Source organism: Pongo pygmaeus, chromosome 1, assembly GCF_028885625.2.
Source record: "Pongo pygmaeus isolate AG05252 chromosome 1, NHGRI_mPonPyg2-v2.0_pri, whole genome shotgun sequence".
NCBI lineage: Eukaryota > Metazoa > Chordata > Mammalia > Primates > Hominidae > Pongo > Pongo pygmaeus.
In genome coordinates this window covers 44,560,927-44,578,992 of record NC_072373.2, presented here as the reverse complement: position 1 = coordinate 44,578,992, position 18,066 = coordinate 44,560,927, and the positions used below count along the sequence as shown (strand labels likewise).

Here is an 18,066-nt window from a genome sequence, read left to right as displayed (position 1 = left end):
AAAACCCTTTCATCCTCCCCAACTAGAACTGACCATTAAACACTACCTCCTCATTCTCCCCTCCTTCCAGCCCCTGGCAACCACCATTCTACTTTCTCTCTCTTTGAACTTAACTACACTAGGAACCTCAATAAGTGGAATCATACAGTATTTGTGCTTTTGTGTCTGCCTTATTTCACTTAACGTAATGTTGTCAAGGCTTATTATATTGCAGCAAGTATCAGAATTTTATTCCTTTTCCAGGCTGAATAATATTCTACTGTATGTGTTGTCAACTGAAGAATCATGAGACTCATAAATGTGGAGAGGAGAGCTTTATTTTTTATAAAGAGTTGCAGCAGCTTGTAGGCTCGGAAGCATAGCCTCTGGTAGAAACCAAAAGCTGGCACTTTGATGGAGGGAAGGGTAGAACAGGAATTTATGCCAAATGAGTTGGCTAAATATATATATATATAATATATTTATTTATATATTTATATATAAATAATATTAAATGTTAAAATATTAAATAATATATAAATATATATTTAATAGATTATAGGAGGAGCTATGAATTTTCACAAAACGGGGGATGCACACATGCATAGTAAGCAAACATGCATGTTACATACATCTCATGTTCACTTTGGAATGGAGACTTCACATTTAAATGCATTAAAATTAGGCTCTGTACACCCAATGGTGAAATGGAAGGCACAGAGGCATCCTATACACAGCGTCTGTGAAAAGGCCAGAACCAGTGCATGTCAGTGGTCTCCTGTTGGGAGGCAATGCTGGTCACTTGTATCAAAACTGCAAAATGGAACAGAGAGGCAGTTGGTTGAAATCGGGGGTGGAGCAAGTCTTTGGAAAGGGCAAGTTTCTATTTAACCTTTAGGAAGGAAACTCTGATAGTAGTTATTGAGGTGGGAGGTATAATGAGGCATGTCTGACCTTCCATCCCATCATGGCCTGGAACTCAATTTTTAAGGTTTCTATGGGGGTCCCCTTGGCCAAGAGGGGTTCCATGCAGTCGATCGGGGGGCTTAGGCTTTTGTTTTTATTTATCAATATATACTACATTTGTTTATCCATTTATCCATTGATGGACATTTGGGTTGTTTCCACCTTTTGGCTATTGTGAGTAACGCTGTCATAAACATTGGTGTACAAATATCTATTCGGGTCATTATGGTATTTGAGTGCTCAGCAGCTCCTCCTAGCAACTTCTCCTGGTTCAACCTGCCCTCACACCAGGACCTGGAGTGGGATGCATTTCTGCTCCTCATCTGCTGCCCTGTCTCCTCTGACTTAGTGCCTGTGGCAAATGATGTTTCAAATATTGCAGCCCTTGATGGGTACTTCCGGACCCAGGCTTCCCAGGCAATAGAGTTTGGAGTTCCTTTCCCCAGAAGCTTTCTTTTCAGTGTGTCTAGGTTTCTCCTGGCCAGCAGCTGACTTTCTGGAGTTTGACTCCATTAAGCTTCTTAATACAAGAATACAACAGAACGTCTTTGTTTCCTCAAGGAAATAAAAGAAACTAAATTTTATCAAACATCTATTAGGTGCTGGTTCAAGGTGTCAGCACTAAAAACTTCACCTTCTTTTATACAGCAGCCCTGTGAGATAGGGTCAAAATTTGTTTCAAGGGCAAAGAAACTGAGGAGAGTCTCAGAGAGGTTAAGTCGCTTGTCCAAGATCACAAAAGCCAACACTCTTTCTCTACACCAACTAAATATTAGTAAATGCAGTTTTTGCCATTAAAAAAACATAATGGCAAAAACCGCAATTACTTTTGCACTAACTTAATAACTCCCTGGTCTTGTAAATGCAAATGTGCGAGAGAAATTTCCTGGACGTTTTCTTTTACAATGGAAATCAGGCCTGGAGTTCCCCTGATAATTTGGAAAGAAAACCCCTTGGACTTTCTTGCCCTAGTTCTGGTAAAATATGGAAGTATAATTAAAGTTTTGTTTTGTTTTTCAAAATATACAGAAGTAAAGAGTGTAGTATAATGAATCCCCACGTGCCCATCACTCAGCTTCAGCCATGATCAACACTTGGCCAGTCTTGTTTCATCCAGCGGATTCTTCTCTTTGATCTGTGGGATCCTCCCAATTCATGTGGTAGCAGTTGGTGTGTTTTGGAAGAGGGTAGGAGAGTCAGCAGATCTGGGCACCATGGAGCTAAATCCTTCCCAGCTGGAAGAGTGTTAATTGCCACCAGTTGAATCCCCTCTGATGGTTCATTATTCATCTGGTTACTGAACACCATCCAGGAGGCAGGGGGACAGATCTTTGGAGAGGCCTGGCCAGAACTGGTGGGGTGGGATGCAGAGAGGCTTCCCTTTTGAAGAGCAATTTCTTCCTACAGTTTGATTTTTATTGGAGATTCTTCTGAGTGGAAAAAAAGAAGGTTATTTGAGGATAACCTCCCCCTTAGGGGAATAGCACTTGAGCCAAGCTAATCTGACGGCAGAAGTAGGGACCAACCAGTGCAAAACAAGTCTGTGGCCTCTTCAACTAGATTTAATGAACATTTTTATTTTGTAAATGAAATTTAAAATATCTGCAGCGTGCCAGACACTAGGTGCTTTGAATGCAGCTATGACAAGTTGGTTAATCTACTCTCAAAAAGTTTGTGGGACAAAAAAATAATAGCAAATAACTAACGTTTGTTATGTGCCAAAGTACTTTATGGAAATGTGTACATTGTCTCATATTACTACTCATCTCCCCCGCAAAACAGTCATCTGTAGGATAGGGTACAGTGATCTCTGTTTTATAGACAAAGAAACCAGGGCTCGGGGGGCTACTGAACCCACGCAGCAAGCAGGGGTGGAACCATGGACTTTGCTGCTGCTGCTGTCTGTGCAGGGTGAATGTAGGACAGGGAGGACCAAGGGATGGGAGACAGGAGAGATGACGGGAACCGTCTCTTAGGCTGCAGAAATGTGGTTATGTAAAAATCTCACCAGATGTGCTTTCTCATAGGATCTGGGGGCAGCCAAATGGTACATTTTTCTCTTGACATTATAGAGGACTGTGGGATTTATTTTTATTTCGAAAACAGGGCAGTTCTTTTGGAAATGGGAAGGAGTGAAGGCTGGAACTTGAGAAAGTGTTCTATCCTGAGACTGCAGAAAGGGGTGGAGAGAAAGGAATTCAGTTGGGTTTGTTTGTTCTGCTTTTATTTAAAAGAAGATTTAGCATCTTTCAAGGGAAAAGAGCTGTGGGAATAGAAGAGGTAGTATGAGGTATAAAGGGCAATTTCTGATCTGGTTTGACCTTGCTCAGTGATCAGATGGTTTGGGGTTCTCATGCTGTGGGCTCTCGGCTGTGGGCACAGCTGGTGGTGCTGGCCCTCTCATTCTGGGGTGAAGCAGCTTGGCAGGCTCATTCTCTGCACGGAGGCCTACCTTGTGAGTGTGAACACATTTTCTAGAGCCAGAACATTGACTCAGCTAGTTATCTCAGTAGCAGGGGGAGTGCACAATTTATTTTAAAAGAAAACCTGAGAACCTCTTTTCTTCTCATCCCAGGAAGCCCCTCATCCCTGTCCATGTTTAAGCCATCACCTACAGGGTTTAGGTTAGACTTAGACAGCTCTGCCTGCGTGAGCTAAGAGCGAGCTGAAACACTGAAGTGAGGCCCAGTATGGCTGAAATATCTTAGGAATGAAGAAAAAATAAGTGTAGTAATTGGCATTTTAATGTAATTTTTTTCCCATTGTAATATTTAATTTCTTTTTTTTTTTTTTTGAGAGAGAGTCTCGCTCTGTTGCCCAGGCTGGAGTGCGGTGGGGCGATCTCGGCTCACTGCAAGCTCTGCCTCCCGGGTTCACGCCATTCTCCTGCCTCAGCCTCCTGAGTAGCTGGGACTACAGGCACCCACCACCACGCCCAGCTAATTTTTTGTATTTTTAGTAGAGACGGGGTTCCACCGTGTTAACCAGGATGGTCTCGATCTCCTGACCTTGTGCTCCACCCGCCTCGGCCTCCCAAAGTGCTGGGATTACAGGCATGAGCCACCGCACTTGGCCTTGAGTTTTTCACTGTGAGATGGGAAGAGGTTTCATGTGGTTCAGAGGTAGGGGAATGAAACCTCTCAAGTTTCTTCCAGCTGTGGGATTTGGGGTTTTTCATTTTTTCCTAGTTGACCCCACCCTGAGTTCCCAGGTATTTTAAAAGCAAAATTTTGTGCAGGATCAGCTTCAGAGAGAACCCAAAAGAAAGTCCTATCTTTTGAATGTATGTATCATGTCAATTTGCACCTTGCTGACTGAGACAGGAGGCAGATGAAAGTGGATGAGGACACGTCTTTCAGGAGTTTCAGGCCTCCCAAGCTAGCCAGAGAAATGCCTGTCTCTTTTCAGAATAAGGGAAGAGTGTAGCAGCCCTCCTGCCCTCCCTCCTGGGACTGAAACTCACAAATGTCGGTTGCTATGGATACGGGCAACTGAGGCTCCCCTGGGGCAGGGGCAGAGGTGGAGGTTGTTTGTGGCAGTGATGCAGGGTGGTGTCGCTGTGTTCCCCACAATGGTGCCTCAGCATGGCAGGCAGGGACCAGCTTTGCTTGAGCCTCTACCTTGGCCTAGGGAACCCAGGTTGACCAGCAGGTGCATCTGTTGAGCCACCCCTGGGGGCATGTGCACCTGAAGTAGGTGACACCTGTGCAGAGCTGCTGGGCATTAAGTGGCAGGTAGGGCACAGTTCAGGTTGGGGAGGCCTGTCTATTGGTGACAGATGCATAGATCTCTCCTCTTTTTTCTGATTGTATTAAAAGTAATGGCAAAAATTGCAATTACATTTGCACCAACCAAACAGAGCCTGCCAGGCTAACGCTAGTAGTTCCTCTGCTCCCTGGAGCTCATTTCTGGGTTGGAGTCACTACCCAGTTGAGCTTTACTATGAGTGGGGCCTTGTCCTGAAGGCAGAAGGCAGCAGCAGAAGGTAGGGAAGAGCTTCTGATATGAGAGTGGAGACACAACCCCTGCCCTCAATGAGCTTCAGTCTGATGGGGGAACCACGGGTTCCTGAAGAACACAGGATAGTGGACAAAAGACAGAGAAAGAAAAACCTATCAGTCCCTTGTTTCTGACAAAGATTCTTTGCTTGACTAAACTTTAGCCAGGTTCCTGAACCTTCCGCTAGGCCTACCTCGGCACTTCCTTGTAAAATCCAGTTTTAACAAGAACCCTGCTAAGTCAGTTTGACAAGAACCCCCCACCTTGGGTATCTGATCACCCTTGATATCTGACCAGGTTCCTCATCCTCCACCAGGATGATGTCTGATCATCCTCCCCAGGTGATGTCTGATCACCCTGGCCTGTTTGCAGCAGGAATCCTGTTCGGTCTGTTTAGCCAGAATCCCCCTTACTCCTGATGTTTCCTCTTAGTAATTTTCCATCCACCGACCCCCACCCTGCTTCTTGGCTACAAATTCCCACTCACCCATGCTGTATTCAGAGTTGAGTCCAGTCTCTCTCCCCGACTGCAAGACCCTGTTGCAATGCTCCCTGCACCTATCTAGATGGTCCTGAATAAAGTCTGCCTTACCATGCTTTAACAAGTGGCATTGGATAATTTTTTTTCTTTAACATTTCAACCCACCCCAACCCCTGGCCATGCCTCCCTTCATGCTTCCCATAAAGACAGACTCATCTCCATGGTATACAAGGCACTGCATGATCTGGCCCTCCCTACCCTGCCTCACAGTTCCCCCTGCTCTGCCAGGCTGTCTTTGGGCTTTTCCTCAATGTTCCAGCCAGCTCTAGCCTTGGGGCCTTTCCTTTTTCTTCCTTCTGCCTTAAGCTGTTCCCCCCATCACCTCCCAGTTCGCCCCTTTATTTTATTTAAGTCTCTCTTTGATATCACTTCCTGAGCACCCTATGTAAAATCTGCCCTTTCTTTCCCCACTGTGTATTTCTTCACAGCACTTCCCCACTACCTGCACTTCTGTCTCTGTTTATTGTTTCCTGGCCCGTCTCCGCCACTGGAAGGTCGGCTCTGTGAGTGCTGGGACAATGTCTTGTTTACCTCTGAATCCCATTGCCAAGAGCATTGCCTGGCACCTGTGAGGCCCTCGATAAATATTTGATGAATAAGTGAAAACTGTAGCTCAGTGTTTCTCACTGAATTCTGGGAGAATGTTTACCATGTGCTTTTCTATGATTTTACCAGTTAAAAGACAAAACTTCTGTTTTACAATTCTAATTTGAAATTGAAAGATGTTTTTCATAAAAGTGGATTTTGGTTTGTTAGGATAGTGTTTCTCACACTGGGGTATGTAGACCCCCGGGGTTCTCGGGTATGCTCATGAGAGTCTGGGAGGTATTCTTTCCTTTGGAATATGCCTACATATGAGTCAAGTTTGAGAAAACCCGTGTATAGCTGCTGGAGGCCATGGATAAGGGCTGAAGGTCAAGCATAAGGGCTAGAGGTAGGGTGTGTTGGAGGTGTCTCCAGAGGACTTTCTAGAAAGCCGATCTTAAACAGTAGTTACAAGGAAGGGGTGAGCCTCAACACAGGATAGAATGGCACTGGATAACTTGTACTGGGAGCCCAGCTTATGTGAATGCAGAGAAGCCATATGTGGCAAGCACTATAGGCCATAAGGGGCTTGGCTGAAACGCGGCAGCCTGTCTGAGTAGGAGTTTCAACTTGGATAGAACAAGGTGCAGAGTTGAGTTGAGGGCACTTCATACCCCCAAAGTTGAAACTTGAGTGACAGCTGTGCAGGGCTGGGACGGCACTGGAGCAGTGACCCGTAAACTCTGCTTTCTACCCCTTCCCCATCACTTACATCCCATTGAAGTCATGTCAGCATGAAGGCCCCACCAGGGAGCATCGACCCCGCTCCGTGGCCTGTGCAGCTGGGGTGTGGAGTGTATGTGCGCAGGAGTCAGCTGGCAGGTGGAAGATGACCCAGCCCTCCGGAGGGTGGTCCCCAGCTCACCAGCTTGCAGTCCTTTGTTTAACTGGGAACCTAGCAGGCCAGAGGTCAGCATTTTTCTTGGAAGACTGTCAAAGCATGCCTGTAGCTGAAGAGAAGCAGGGTCAGATTCCCAGGGAGTGGGCCAGCATAAGGTCCTATCACTGCTTAGCTCTGCACCGTCTGCAGTCTGGCTGGTGCCAGCAGCATGGGATTAGCAGGGCAGCTTCCATAGTCTGGCCATAGAACCACAGGCCTGAGCTGCTGGAAGTCCCTTTACAAGCCACATAGTGACCTCTGTGCTACAGGGATGAGGTACCTGAGGCCCAGAGAGTTACTGGAAGATCTGGGACCTGAACCCGGATGTCCTGACACCTAGCGTGGTGCTCCCTCTGCCGTCTCCTGATCAGGACAGGGAACCCAGGTGGGTAACCCAGTGGGGAACCCAGCATAACAGTGCCTGAACACCTTGGTTTTTCCCTCCCCTGCATCTCACACAGAAGTATTAAGGTGACGTTGGGAGGCTGAAATAAATGCATCCTATTCTCTGTTGGAGTGACAGTGATTCTCCTTGGACATGTAGCTATAATGTGGCTCTCTCACCCTGTCAGGGCCTTGGGTGCTTTCAGGGGTGAGGGGTGTGCGTGGAAGGACTGTGATTCAGGGACTTTCAAGCCTCAGTGTAGCATCTATATGTGGGGCAGCTTGTACAGAAAGGCTGCTGGGCCGGGGGAGAAGGAGGTCTATGCCACTCAAGGTGCTACCTTTTCTCTGTCAGCTGCTTTTTCCACCTCCCCCTGGTTCTTCAATGGTCAGCAATCTCATTGGTGGTCCCTGAAGTCAATACCACTTGGATATTTAGAGCCTCTTCTTCCCTGGCCCCAGAGTTTAGGAAGGCAGGCGAGGGAATGGAGCTGAGGTAGAGAGAACCACCTGCGGTAGAAGATAGGCTGAGGGTGTGTTCTAACTTCTTAACTTGGCAGGGAGTGATGTCTGGATGTTAAGACCTCTGCTTTTGGAGTCCAGGACACCTAGATTTGTACCTGAGCCCCTCCCCTGACCTTGAATAGGCTACTTACTTAGCCTTTGTGAGCCTCAGCTTGAAAAATGGAGTTAATAGCCCCTCGCACATAGTACTGTTCCGAGGATTAGCTGAGGTCATGCATATCAGCAGAGTACTTGTTTGAGTGCCCAGCGCACAGTAGGCATATGTGATCATGTGATAACATCATTATCACCATCACCACGTGATGGCTGGGTGCCTGCACTGCACCCACCAGCATGCTGGGTGCTATGGGAAATAAAGAGTGCCACACTTCAGCCATAGAACGCATAGTCTTACTAGAGAGAGAATCACACAGGAAAGAGAGGATGTGCCAAACTAAGATTGAGAGATTTAGATTATGGGATGTTGGGGAGAGATCCATAAAGAAGTAGCCAGGCACAGTGGCTCACACCTATAATCCCAGCACTTTAAGAGGCTGAGGCAGGAGAATCACTTGAGGCCAAGAGTTTGAGACAGGAGGATCACTTGAGGCCAAGAGTTTGAGACAGGGGGATCACTTGAGGCCAAGAGTTTGGGCAGCATTATGAGACCCCCGTCTTTTTTAAAAATTATGTAAAATAAAATAAACTGGAAAAGATGATTTTAAAGACCTTTTGAGGAGCCAAGGGTGGGATAAATATTCAAAATAAATATTCAAAATAACATTTCACTTTTAGTATCTCCTCCCACCCACCCCTCACCCCTAAAGTGAACATTTTAGAATAACACAGTGTGGAACAAGGAGAAAATCGTTCCAGCCGTGGGCCAGCAGAAGTCCTGAGTGGCCAGGAGCCCGGGGAATAGAACCCTTCACCTTCACCCTCCCCTTTGCCCTGCGGGGGGGAAGCATGGTACACTGGACACCTCCTTGCCAAAGACCAGAAAGTCTGCGTGGCTAAATGGAGAAAGAATTTTCCACCCTCTTTGCCCTCACTGGACTTTGTGGGATGCTAGAAATATTTTGCAACCCACCGTCAGAGAAAGAATTGACCAGGGCTGGTGCCAAAATATTCAGTACATTCAAAAGAGTCTTTTGTTCTGTGAAGAAAGTGACTGGGCTGGGAGCCTCGTCTTCTGATTTGACATCACAGCCTGGTGGGTGGGGCCTTCTGCTGATCCTGTCCCCACTCCCTGGTTCAAAGTTCCTTAGCCTAGTCAAGATTCTTTAGGAAAGCTAAGTTCTGGTTCCATTTGTGAGTTCCACAACCTTAGACACATTCTTCACCCTCTTTGGCCTTCACTGCTCATCTGTGAAATGGTGAGACTATTTCACTCCTGTTGAAGGGTGAGTTCTTGTTCCCCAAGAATGACCTCTTGTTCCATTTCCAGCTCTCAGGTCTGAGCTTCCATGAAGTGAGTGTTGCCCCTTTCCAGATGGGCACTCTGTGATGTCAAACATGTAATTCTGTCATTATCCGAAACACGTCTGAGCTATGCTTTGGAAATCGCTTTTGAGGCTGCAGCACATTCTTTGAATATCCTCAGGGATGGGCAGTCTTCTTCCTTTTAGAGGGAATTTGATTTCTGCAAGCCGCCTAATCAGGACAATAAGTCTAGGCTCAAGCTAAATGAAGATACTTTTAGTTCCAAACAAATGAAGCTGATTTTGTTCAGCTTCTAAACTGACTCAGCAGTCAGTTCCAAATAAAGTTTCAAAAATGCTTTAAGCAAGAACTGCATCATTAAAACAGCAGGTGGTAGGCTATTATAACTTTTAAGGACAGCACTCATTTGGACTTTTAAAAATTATGATTTTTTAAAAAAATTAATTTGCTACTTTATATTTACATCTCATTTTTGTAAAAAGTAATTATCCTCTTTATTCCTATTCATTTGCTAATGTGTTTTTATGTGTCTGGCTGTTTATGCTTTTTATTTCCATAAAAATGTGGCTTACTCAGATCACTATTAGCTATAAAAACATAAAATGTCCTAGCTCAGTGGTTCTCAAACCTATCTCAGCTTGTTCAAACCTAGATTGCTGGGCCCACACGCAGAGTTCCTGATTCAGGAAGTCTGGGAGGGGCCCAATAATTTGCATTTTTCATATGTTCCCAGATTCTGCTGCAGGACCACAAGTTGAGAACCCCTGGTCCAGCTGAGGTGTGGGTCATCTAGTTCAACTCCCTTGTACAAATCAGTAAACTGAGGCCCAGGGAGATGCAACTCCCTTGCCTGGTGTTACAGAACTAGTTACTGACAAAGTTGGAACTAGAGCCCAGGGATTCTGTATGCCCATTCTAGTGCTCTAAAATGATCATTTCTTGGCTGAAGACTTTATACCATGACTGTAGGTTCTTACCATTTCGCAGGACCCTATCGAATTCGAATATTCCAGCCTGTTATCCTTTTTAGTACAACTGTGTCATGATTTTTATTTCATCACAGGAAGAGCCTGTGTTTGATTTGCCTCATTAAAAAAAATTGTGATAAAATATACATAATATAAAATGTACCATTTTAATCATTTTAGTTGTATGGTTCTGTGATATTAAGTACATGTATGTTGCTGTGTGCATCTACATTGCCACCATCCATCTTCAGAACTTTCTCATCTTCCCAAAACTGAAACTCTACTCATTAAACAATAACTCCCTATTCCCTCCTCCCCTCAGTGCCTGGGAACCGTCATTCTGCTTTCTGTCTCTATGAATTTGACCTCTCTAGGTAAGTCATATGAGTAAAATCATATAATATTCATCCTTTTGTGAGTGGCTTATTTCACTTAGCATAATGTCTTCAAGATTCATCCAGGTTGTAGCATGAGTCAAAATTTCCTTCTTCTGAATACTGAATAATAGACCTTTATTTGCATGGATATACCACATTTTGTTTATCCATTGTCAATGGACATTTGGGTTGTTTCCACCTTTTAGCTTTTGCAAATCATGTTGCTATGAACATGGGTGTACAAACAGCTCTTCAAGTGCCTGCTTCCAATTATTTCGCATATCTATACCTGGATATGATATGGAATTGCTGGATTATATGGTAATTCCATGTTTAATTTTTTGAGGAGCCTGATTGGCTTTTTTTTTTTTTTTTTTGAGACAGGGTCTCACTCTGTTGGTGTCACCCAGGCTGGGGTGAGATCATGGCTCACTGTAGCCTCGAACTCCCAGGCTCAAACAGTCCTCCCACCTCAGCCTCCCAAGTAACTGGGACCACAGGTGTGCACCACAACGCTCAGCTAATTTTTTATATTTTTTGTAGAGACAGGGTTTTGCCATGTTGGCCAGGCTGGTCTCAAACTTCCAGGCCCAAGAAATCAGCCTGCCTTGGCCTCTGAAAGTGCTGGGATTACAGGCATGAGCCACTATTCCTGGCCCCTGATTGGCTGTTAATTCTGGGAGTTTGAAGCTGGAAATACAGATCTGTTATTAACAAATTGGTGGGTAAACAGAGCCTGAACAGTCCCTGGCTCTTACCCATCTGGTGCTACTCTTGGTGCTCCCCTGAGGCCTTGTGATAAAAGAGACCCTGTTATTCACAGTTCATGGCCAGAGGCTGCAAATGGTCTCTAGGGTTTTCTCTCTTCTCCCCCTTGGCTGTCTTTGATTTCCGTGTCACCAGTTTCCATTCATATTTGTCTCCCTCTTTGCTTTTGGGCAGTTATCTGCTTGTATTTCTGTCTACCAAATCTAGCCAGCCCCAAAGCATTCCCACTGTAGTGCAGAATCAAGTCTGGAACCAATGGGTCAACCTCATTACACTTGTCAAAAGACAAAATTACAACAAATTCAGTTAAAGATCGAATTGCCTTTTATTTGTGATCCTAGAATTGGGCAATACCTCACTCTTTAAAATAGAATGAATGTTCCCATGACCTGAGCAGAGGAGGTTGGCTTTATAGGCAGAAAAAAGCTGAAGAAAACAGTCACAAAGAACAAAAAGCAGATTGGTCATTTCAAATGAACTGTCCTTCTAGGGTTAAAACAGAGAAGACTTCCTTATGCTGCTCAGGTTGGCTGGAATCTTCTGGATTTTTGAAAACTGGCCCATTTCAAAGTTCGGTTTGATTCCATGGCACTGAGCACAAGTGACCTCGCATAAACTTTGTTTAATACACAACACCTTAAATTCTCTAGATGAAATGGGATTGTAATCTAAGGAGGCAGTATGCCAGGTCATGGGGTGGGAAGACCTCCCATATAGTAGAGATTTTAAAATGCTTACAGAATTAAATGAATGAGTATGACAAGACAGCGAGAATGCTGTCAGGCAGAGCTCTAGGGCTGGCCATTTTGTAGGAAATAGCCAATTACATGGGTTGGTTTTAACTACAACCCAGCAGTCTGGGGATCCACCACCTCTAGGGAACCCTGTGCTGCCCTGGAGTTAGAGGAGGCAATGGGGAAGCCTCGTGCTTTCTGCTTCTGAATGATCCCAGCTTGAGAGTTGGAGCACGAGTCTTCCTTGGGGTTCACCCTGGTTGGGATGCGGGTCCCGTGGGTTGTCAGGCAGTGACTCCAGGAGTCAGCCGTGTTTCGGGAGCTCAAGGGCAAGAAGGACCAGGCTTTGGTTTTGTTGATTTGAGGTTCCTGCCTAAGTCTGCAAAACCTCGAATTTCTCTTACCTGATTCCAGGGAATACTGTGAAACTCTAAAACCAAAACTATTATTTTTTACATTTAAGGAAACTTAAAATGATACATATTCTTTTCCTAGGTGATTTACAAAATCCTTCTGTCAATGAAGTTAAGCTAATAGCAGCCAAGTATAGAGCCCCCATAAGGCTTGTTTCCACATCACCTTCCCAGCTTTCCCAGGATCAGTTAACTGAGTGGATAGGTTACTTTAAAGAAAATGTTTTGAAGCAGCATGATGCCTATTATTGATGTCATCAGAAATTACCCTTTTGGCGATAGTACAAGTGCTTCATTACGCAGGTTAACAGGAAAAGTGAAGCAAGTGTGGTAGTTAATCCACAAAATCCATGTTGGCTCAGAATAGCATCATGTCAGGTTATTTTGTGACAGCAGAAGCTACCACCTTTCTGAATAGTCTTATGGTGTTCACTTTTACCCATACATTGGTAAATATCTTCTCAGCCCTGGGGACTTTGTGTTTCCCTTCCTCCGGGCTATGTTCCCTGAAGGAGGTAGTCTAGATGTCCGCCCCTAGTGTGCAATATCCTTGTTTCCTTTCCTCAGTTAGAATGGAGGCTTCTCAGAGATCCCAGATCGCAGAAACAGTCCGGGAAGGCCAATGTACTGGGTGGTAATTCGTGAGATTTATCTGGCGGCTGGGAGCTGTCATCAGGTTTTCAGAGTACAAATTTGTATTAATAGAATCCATTAACATCAGTGCTTGCAGCAAATTGTAACCAGACTCCGCCTTATCACAGCACCATGCTACTGCTTCAGAGGGTAATTCCCCTCCGGCAGCCGACTTCTCTTTCCTCCTGTCCTGTGTGTAAAAATGAGAGGATGTTTATTTCCTCGGGGCCGTAACAAAGTCATCAAATGAGACCAAAAAGGTCTTTGTGGGCCTCCCCTATCTCTGAGAGCTGCCCTGGTGCCATCTGCTTAGGGTGAGGCTGAGCACACAGGCAAATTAGTTTACTTGCCTGACAGAAGATGTAGGGTAAGAGTTGTTTCTTATTTAAAATCCCCTGAGGTGGAGGCTGTGTGATGACCCCTGGGTAACACCCATCCCTTCCTGCATCCATCCATTCACTCAGGTCGTGTTGACTGCACATGTGCTCATGCTGAAGCAGCCCAGAGTGCAGAGCTGTGAGACCTGGTACGTGCCTGCCCAGAGCCCCCATGTGATTGAGGGATCCAGACTGTACTATATGAAAACCTAGGAAGCAATGCAGGGCAGGCCTGGGGGCAACCAACCCCATCCTTTTATAGGTAAATAAAGTGGGCACGGGAAACTTAGCTTTTTCTCTTGAATTTGGTATGATGAAAAATCAGAAGGGGAGAAGGGAAACATTTTCAGTAGCTTAAGTGAAGGTCCTTGAGAAAAAGGATGCCTGGTGTCCTTGGAAAGCAGGGAGGCCCTTTTTTTTTTTTTTTTTTTTTTTTTTTTTTTTTTTTTTTTTTTTTGAGATGGAGTGTCACTCTGTCACCCAGGCTAAAGTATAATAGCATGATCTCGGCTCACTGCAACCTCTGCCTCCCAGGTTCTAGCTATTCTCCTGCCTCAGCCTCCCGAGTGGCTGGGATTACAGGTGCCCACCACCACACCCGGCTAATTTTTGTATTTTTAGTAGAGACAGGGTTTTGCCATGTTGGCCAGGCTGGTTTCTAACTTCTGACCTCAGGTGATCCACCCACCTCAGCCTCCCAAAGTGTTGGGATTACAGGCATGAGCCACCGCGCCCGGCCAGGGAGTCACTTTTCTAAGAAGTGGGTGGTAGAGGGAGTGACAGTGGCATGCATCCCCTGATGCTCGCCCAATGATCTCATCCTGGTAGTGGGCCAGGCCTTCTCCCAAGGATAGTAGGATGAGCCAAGAAGGTATTACTTCAATTGAGGGCCAGAAATTTGGGTCTCCATTGAAGCAGCTAGACATAAGGTGCCTAAAGTCATACTTGAGGGTAGAATGTAAAGGTCTCTTCCCTGATTGAGTCCTAGGTCACTTGGCATCTTGGCATGGAATCCCTAGAAAGCAGAACCTCGGGCAAGGCTTATGTGTTACAACTTCATTAGGAAGTGCAATCCCAGAGAACAGAAGTGAAGGAAAAGGCAAGAAGGGCGAGGAGAGGATGAGCCAATATGAGGATGCCCCCACTTCCTCGTCTCAAACCCAACCAGTGGCTCAGGCTATTGGAGGTGTAGAGATGGACTGTTCTTAGGGACAGTGCATCAGGAGAAGGGCCACCCTTTCCCACTGGTTAAAGGTTCAAACCACGAGACATTAATTCCCCTGAATTTCTGGGTTGCACATGCCTGGGCTCTCTGAATAGGTCCTGCTTTATCTCACCCCTCATTGTCAATAAGAGGCCCTAGGGCTAGAAGCAAGAGGTGCAGGAAGCTAGGCATACGTCGTGGCACTGTGGGGTGGTGCCTGTATGAAGTGGGTAGCTCTTGTAGAGATGGTCACCACAGCGGTGTTTGGAGTCCTGTAAATATGTGCCCGAGAGCATCTGAAATGGCACTGGACCACACACCTCTATAGCACTGTGGATGGGCATCAGGATAGATTTTCTTTCAGTACTGCCAGGAGTGTGGGGCACAGAGTGGGGCTGCAGTAGTTTGGTCCAGGAAACGTTATTGTTTTCCTATGGGGGACTCCTTGCAGGCTTGATGAAATGCCTGGCAAGTCCAGAGCAAGGACACGGAGATGAAGAGGCACGTTGCCCAGGCAGGCAACAAGCATGGCTGCCACTTACCTGCTGCAGCCAAAACTTACAGCCAAACTAACTCAGTCTATGAGAAAACCTAGTATCATAATCTTCTCCAGCCCTAGCCTCCATGGAGCCCTGTACCTAGCCTAGGAAGAAGATACCATGGGCTCCTCTGTTATTACTGAGCATCAGGAATGTGCCTTGTATGCTGTAGGCATGCATTGTTTTAAGTAAATGAGTAAGCCCCATAGCAAGCAATTTTAATCACAGAAAGGTGGCTCAGAGTTGGTAAAAAGGAAATATGTTAAAGGAAAGTGAGTTCTCTGATGCTGACTACACATTTGAGGACTGTTTTTGCTAGGTTAGCTTAACCCTTCTTTATCCACCTTGAATAGTTAACCCCTTCCTTTCCTGAACTCTTAACGACTTTCAGTTCCTTAGCAAATGTAGCAACACTGTCTGCTATTGTATCCGCTGTCTATTGTTGCATAACAAGCCACCCCAAAACTTAGTGGCTTAAAACAACCGTTTTATATATTCACAATTCTATGAGTCAACAAGTTAAGCTGGGCTGTGTTGGGAGAGTCTTCTGATGGCCATGTCAGGTGTCACTCATGTAGCGACAGTCATCTGGTGGCCCCAATACAGCTGGATGATCTCAGATGGCCTCATATGGCTGACATGCACTGCTGTCAGCTGGTTGGTATAGGGCTGTGCTGTCCAAAATGGTAGCCACTAGCCCATGTGACTATTGAGCACTTGAAATGTGGCTGACCTGAATTGAGATGAGCTGTAGGTATAAACTCTCCATGTTTAATGTAAACTATCTCATTAATAGTTCTTAATAGTTCTTACGTATTGATTAGAAGCTGATAATATTTTGAATCTTGGGTTAAATAAAATACATTATTAAAATTGAATTGACTTCACCTGTTTCTTTTTACTTCTTTAATATGACTATTACAGAATTTGTAAAAATCTCATTTGTGGCTTACACTATCATATCTCTATTGGACAGTTACTGGGTTGGGCTAAAGCACGCCCACCTAGCATTTGACCCAAATGTTCTAAGGTTCTAAGGAAGTCTGTACCATCCATGGCTACAGCAAAGCAAAACTGTACCATGTGTCTTGCAGAAACTCAAGATGAATATTGTTAGGAAGCAAAAAAACAATGATTAGATTTCATAGTAATCCCATGAGACTTGAACTAAAGAATCTGTAGGAAGCAAGAATGTAAGGGACAGAGTAAATAGATATTTTGGAGCCAAAATATAGGAGTTGGGTGTGGGAGACTTGGAGAGGGAGAAGAAGCTGCTTTTCAAGTCTAGCTGGTGAACATGCTAGATGGTGTTATTCACTGATAATGTGACTGTAAGGAGGAAGAGAAGATTTGGTAGAGATGATCATGGGTCTGGTTTTAAATATGTTGTTTTTAAGGTCCCAGTGGAGATCCAAGTGGAGATAGTTACTGAACAGCTGAAAATATAGATTTAATGGTGGGAGAGATGCTTGGACATGAGAAATCAATATGGGAGTCATCATTGAACAGGAGGTGATTGCAACCATTGGTGAAGATAAGATTCCCCAGGGAGATTGTGAAGACTAAGAGCATCTCTGAGAGTGGCACCTGGGAATGCCCATGTTTGAAGTACAGAGAAAGGAAACAAACCTCTGCAGAAGACCAAGAAGTGATCTAGCAGCAGGGCCTAGTACCAGATCTAAAATTGCTAAAGAAAGAGAGGAAGCAAGATTCCATGGTGAGCCATGTGTTGTTCATCTTTTTGTTCCCCAAAGGGCATTATACAAAGAAGACGCACAATTAATGTTTGTCGAATTAGATTAAGTTGCATCATATTGCGCTGCACTGTATTGCACTAAGTCAAGCTCTGCTGCCTCCTGGGCTGCTCTGGCAGTTTTAGGCTTTCCCCCACTCTGTCAAGCTTCTCCCCCTTTCCCTCTCTTATTCACTAAGTCCATTATACAGTAAAACTTTGTTGCCCAACTAAACATTTTAGGAACTTAGTAAAAGCTGATGTGAATTATCTCACCAATTCCCATTTGCCTGCCTTTAGATGGTTAACAATGCCCAGATAGCAGATGCTGAAGGAAAAGGACATTAATGACCTCTCATAACAAGCAGTCTGGATGTAGGTGCTTTCAGGTTTGGGGCAGGACTTAGGTTATAAAGGACCCAGGCTCTTTTTGCCTGGCCACTTTGGAATCTTCAGCTTATCAACTCTGTCCCTGGATGTATCACCTCATAGTTATAAGGTGGCTGCCATATTCCAAACATCATGTCCTAAAACAGTCAACTTCTTGGTAGGAATAACATATCAGGCCTCTGCTGTATCTTTGGCAGAGGTAAAAAAATATTTGTCAAAAGTTTCCCCAGCTGACTTCCTCATGCCTCATTGGCCAGCTTGGCCATATGCCCATCCTTAAGCCAACTACTGGCAAAGGGGAATGTTATTATCATGCTTGGCTTAGCCAAATCATGTCTTATCCCTTGGAGCTGGGGAAGAAGATGGGAATGGCTGTTGGGTAGGAAATGAATTTTGTCTTCCATACTCATTTTTAGGGGGTGGGGTTCCTTGTAATTTAGTTTCAGAAACATTCAATTCAACATTTATTGAGTGCTTACTTTGTATCAAGAACAGTTGTTTTATCACTGAGGCAAATATTAATTACAAAGAGCTTAGATATTAACATGCTGATTAGATCCTTCTGCCTACCACCTCTTGTTGGCCCTCTGTTATTCCTTGGAATTCTTTCTACTTGGGATGCTAAACCAATCTTCTGCACTCCTGGCCTC

At 44.9% G+C, this 18,066-nt stretch overlaps 1 protein-coding gene across 16 annotated transcripts in view; it reads left to right on the top strand.

Annotated features, from left to right (window-relative positions):
- The window catches only part of NFASC (neurofascin), a 192,079-nt gene that overhangs the window by 47,701 nt on the left and 126,312 nt on the right, over positions 1-18,066 (top strand). Inside the window, exon 2 of one of the 16 annotated variants that reach the window (XM_063646797.1) lies at positions 10,572-10,623. The exons of the other annotated variants lie outside the window; for them this stretch is intronic. The gene's annotated coding sequence lies outside the window, so the exon portion shown is untranslated. The remainder of the gene's footprint in view (positions 1-10,571; positions 10,624-18,066) is intronic. 16 annotated transcript variants of the gene reach the window in all.